The sequence below is a fragment of the Epinephelus moara genome, unplaced genomic scaffold, assembly GCF_006386435.1.
Source record: "Epinephelus moara isolate mb unplaced genomic scaffold, YSFRI_EMoa_1.0 scaffold399, whole genome shotgun sequence".
Taxonomy (NCBI): Eukaryota; Metazoa; Chordata; class Actinopteri; order Perciformes; family Serranidae; genus Epinephelus; species Epinephelus moara.
In genome coordinates this window covers 63266-68641 of record NW_026081748.1, presented here as the reverse complement: position 1 = coordinate 68641, position 5376 = coordinate 63266, and positions in this window count along the sequence as shown.

Here is a 5376-nt window from a genome sequence, read left to right as displayed (position 1 = left end):
CAATGTCAGCGGCCGATAATTAACTAAAAGCAATGGATCGTTTTTTTTATAGAGTAAAGATACTACTCCCTCTCGCATACTTTTACTCATTTTCTCACATTGAAGGATTTCATTAAACACCTCCAGCAAATGATGCCCAATTAAAAACCAAAAGGTCATGTAAAATTCTTTTGTAAGCCCATCCCTACCTGAGACTTTTTTATCTTTCATTGACTTTAAGGCAATATACAACTCTTCAAACTTTAGTCCTTCTTCTAACTTTACTTTTAAATCCAGTGGTACCTTTTTATCTATGCAATCTAAGAAATAATTCCCTTTGTCTATGTCAATATTTTCCATTTCGAATAGTTTACCGTAATATAATCTTGCCATCTCCACTATTTCTTCATTATTTTCACAAACATCCCCATTCTCTCTTTTCAACCCCTGTATTACCTGTTTTTTCCTTTGTGCCCGAGCTTTCTTAAAAAAATAAGCAGAACATTTCTCATCTTCTTCATATTTTTCCTTCTGTAATTTAAATGTAAAATTTCGAGCTCTTTGTTCGCACATCTCCTGCTGCTCCTTCAGCAACACAGTTAACTTGTCTTTATCCATCTCCTTTCCAGTTATATTATACTGAGTATATAGATCTTGGATTTTCTTTTGAATTTCACGAAAAGAATTATGTTTATGTTTAGATCGTTTTTTACAAAAAATGAGTATGTACTGTTTTATCCTGTTTTTTGTATCGTCCCACCACTCTATAGTAGACGAGTATAGACTTTTTAGTTTGACACATCTATTAAAAAAAACCTGGAAGGTGTCTTTAAAGCCTTTTTCCAGCAAAATTTCATTATTGATTTTCCAGTAACCTTTCCCGTAGTTTGGTGTTTGTAGTTCTAATGATGCTGAAAGTAAGCTGTGGTCTGAGTAGTAAACAGGGGATGTCCGAACATTAGTAATTTTAGTATCACGTGGAATGAAAATATAATCTATTCTGCTCTTGACCCCACTGCTATTTTCCCATGTGAAACCAGCATCTTTTTTGTTCACTAACCTGTAAGAATCTACCAAATTGAATTTTTGTAGTAGGGATTTAAGTAAGGAGATATTACAACCTTTATCTAAGGAAATATTAAAATCTCCTGCAACATAAACCAGTCGGTTTGTCATAAAACAGGTGTCAAGGGATTTCAAAAGCTCCCTGCGGGCAGCAGAATCGGTACGTGCATATACATTAATAATTCTCAGTTGTTTGTTTCGCCAGTTTAAATCAACTACAAGGACTCTCCCATGAACGAAAGAAAAACAATCTACTATCTCTATTTCTCTATTATTCCCACATATTAATCCCACCCCACTTGAATGGACGCTGCCCACACTCCACCTAGATTCCCCTTTTACCCACTCTCTAGAGAAATTAACAATGTCATTTTCACTTTTTAGGTGTACTTCTTGAAGTAAGCAAACAGTGAAGCTAAGTGTGGCTAAATGGGAAAATACAGACCTTCTCTTTTTTGTGTTTTGTAGGCCTCTAACGTTCAAAGTTATGATTTTAAAATCCATTATTCCTAATGAATTTACTGTCTTTTACTTGGTGTTAGTAGGGATGGGGAAACTGTGCCTGAACAAATTAACTTCCACATCAGTTTATTTGAGGAAAAGGACTCATATACCAGACCGCTTTCTTCTGTTGTCTTCATGGCACAGGTAGACAGGGTCAGTCCATGCTACCCTTCCCATCAGCCAAAGAGCCTGGTCGCAGTGGTCCAAAGGAACCCCTCCTCTGGCGTCCGCGTGCAACCCAGGGCACGCGGCTTGTTGTGGTCTCTGGAACGTGGGGTAAGTTGTGAGAGGAGGGTTGGAGGGGGGGGAGGGGGAAGGGGAAAAGGTGAAAGTGACGAGGGCCTCCATCTGAGGGCTCACCATCTGGGGCCTCTTGAACGGGGGTAGGGGTGGGGGCACCACTTGGGGTGAGGGTGGGAACACCACTGGGAGGGGGCGTGGAGCTGGATTCGGTGTGTTGGGGATCCTCGTCAGCAGGAATGACGTCAGCAGGAACATCGTTGGCAACTTCGCTCTCATCCAGCAGAGGGCTGAAGCTGGAGTCTGGAGGTAGCATTGTAAGATCTGGATCTTGAGTTGATGTTTCTGGGCTGAAAACCACTTTCCTTTTTTTTGATCTTTTCCGATTTCTCTTGGTCATTATGTTCCATCCATCCATCAGCTGGTCGCCGTCTACTTTCCCGTCCTCCCCCACCTCACCAGTAGCTGGTGTAGGAGTTGCGATTGCCGCCGCAACCATCTCCGTGTTGTTGCAGTCCTTTGGTTTCATCTCCACTTGGGTCTCTCGCTGCTCCTCTTGCTGTTTTCGGATTTCCTCCAACACGACTTCAATGTCTCTCAAGCCTGCATCTTCTGATGTCGTATCACCTCCCCTATCAGCTGTGCCATCCTTCAAAGCCACTGCATAGGATTTTGGCCTAGGGCAGTCTCTGGCTAGATGGTATTCGGAGCTGCACAGGTCACACCTTTTTGTTTTCAGACAGTCCTTGATGAGGTGGCCCAACTCACCGCAGTTCCGACATCGAACCTGTGTGCAGGTCTCTGCAACATGCCCGTATGTGTGGCATTTTCAGCAGAACTTCGGCTGCCCAGCATAGACCAGGTAGCCACGGTTCCCACCAATGGTGAAGACAGCTGGGGGGTGGCAAAACTCATCGTATCCACTGGCTTCCTCTTTCAGCTGGACACGGAACTGCCTTTTCCCAGTCCAGATACCCAAGGCATCCTTTATTTCTTTAATGCCAGGTAGGACTACTGCATACCTCCCAAGGAAAAATCTTATGGTCTCTTCACTCACCCATGGGTTGTACATGTGGACAGTCACAACACGATAGTTGTTTCGGAACAAGGATGTGACTTGAAAGGGTTTCAGTGCTGGGCTGGCTTGCTGGGCAACTAAGCCACGTATCTCCTCCATTTGTGACAAAGTAACGTCGTAGTATCCACTTGTCACGTTTTGCTGTAGGCAAAAGATGTCTTCTGGTCGTAAACTCAGGGCTTCGAAGAGCACATTCTTCCCAAAGGAGACTCTGTCAGGAACTTCTTTGTCATTTGTCTCGAATCTCAACATGTTCTTCAGATTCAGTCCAGCTGATTTCTCTGCCGACTGCAGTATAGCCGATGCTGCCATTGCCACTCGGGAGTTGGGGTGTGTTTTGTCTGCTGTCAGCCAACCGGCTGAAAAGCAGGAAAAACTAATTGCCGTCCCAGTACACCGCACGACTGACAATAAGTCGTAGTAACTGATAAGAACAGATTTTTTTCTTTTGAAAAAATTTTATTGACACTTATATGAAACGTTTTACATAAACCATCACATGTTTAAGACGTACAATTTTATGTTATAAAAGTGACAAAACAATGATAAATAATGTAATCTGTAAAAACCAAGCTTAGAAGAATAAAACAATTCTTTTAAGAAATATTACAGATAAAATTGTCACAAATTAAAGGTTTACATAAAAGCGTTTCTTCAATGAATGTCCAATGTGTTGAGTGTCCACAATAAAAGTCTGTAAAGGGGAGTGCAAAGGTTAAAATGTCTTCTGTCCATTGCAGTGCAGGAGCGGAAAGAGTCCCTACCAAGGGTAACTCATTCCGCTCCCCCAAACAGTTTGGTCTCTCGGGATCCTGTCCTGGTGCTCAGAGGAGATCCCCACCCTTAGCTCCTTCCCACCTGCCTCACCCGGAGAGTCAGGCCGCTGCTGCTTTGACCTTTTCCTGTGTAGCTCCGACTCCTTCATCCGAATGGGCACAGAGGCGATTCTTCTTTGTGGCTGCGTCCTAGGCCTGCCGCCTGCAGCTTCGGCCTCTTTGACCATTGCTGCGGCCATTTGGATCGCAGCCACGAGGGGGATCTGCATGTGCTTTCTTGCCAGCAAGTTTCTGGAGGTCCATATGGCGTATTTGATGGCGGCCAGGGTGAGCCACTGTATATGGCGTATTTGATGGCGGCCAGGGTGAGCCACTGTTTGGCGAAGTCACAGGTTGGAATGTGTTTTTGGCTAACCCCATACATTACCAACTGTGCTGTGAGGACCTCCCTTGCTGGCAAGTACGGGAATTTTAAGGAGTCGGCTGTTGCCCACTGGTCTAGGGCAGCGCTGCACTCCCAGAGCAGGTGCCAACCTGGTCGAGGACACGTTGGGTGCGCTGACATGCCCCGGGAGTGCATCACGGCCCTGACTGGGAGGATCTCATGAGCCACCATCCATGACAGGTCCCGGAGTCTGTTTGGGAGAGTGGAATGGTTCACGTTGCGCCAAACTGATGATGGCTCGCCAAATGTGAGCCAGCGCACTGGACTCACTGGTTCCCGCTCCTGCACAACAGAGATAAGAGAGCATTGGTTAGATAAAATTTGCAACTCCTCCTGCTCAAGGTTAAAACAACATAGAAAGGACTGGATAACAGCATAAGCTGGTGGTAAGTTAAAGGACACAGGCACTTTAAGGTCACTGGTTAAAATCTTGATTTTCCTGAGGTAGGTCCCCATCCAGAACCGTGTCATTGCTGCTGTCTTGGGGTTTCTGGATGGGGCTGTAGCGGCCGTGATATGAAGTGTGGTGTATCTGCTTCCTAAAAACAAGTGTAGGTCTGGCACTGCTTTTCCTCCTTTTTCTTTTGGCTTCTTCATGATGTCCCTCTTTAATTGTTCCCACTTTGACCCCCACAGCAAATAAAAAATGGCACGCTCAAGGTCCAATATTGCTTTCCTAGGTGGGATAAAAACAGAACTGGTAAGTAAAAGCAAAGGTAAAATCACTGCTTTGATGATTAAAACCTTTCCTTCCATCGTCAGTCCCCTAAGTCTCCAGTACCCCAGTCTCTGCCNGGAAATAAAAAATGGCACGCTCAAGGTCCAATATTGCTTTCCTAGGTGGGATAAAAACAGAACTGGTAAGTAAAAGCAAAGGTAAAATCACTGCTTTGATGATTAAAACCTTTCCTTCCATCGTCAGTCCCCTAAGTCTCCAGTACCCCAGTCTCTGCCTAACTTTCCCTACCATGTCTGGCCAATTAGTTTTCCCTCCCCCTCCCTATCAAATTTGACCCCGAGTATCCTCTGGTCAGTCTGGGTCACAGTCAGGGGGAGTCCTGTCATCTCAGTCATTTTCTAGGGTCCATAAAACTGGGCTTGGGTCTTGCTCCTGTTAAGCTTTGACCCAGAGGCCCGTCCAAACCAGTCAGTCAAGTCAAGTGTCCTGTTGACAGATAAAAGGTCAGTGCATAAAATATTAATGTCGTCCATATATAAAATGCATTTTGTGTCCAGTCCCCCGCTCCCTGGTACTCTAACCCCAGTGATTCGTTTGTCCCTTCTCAAGA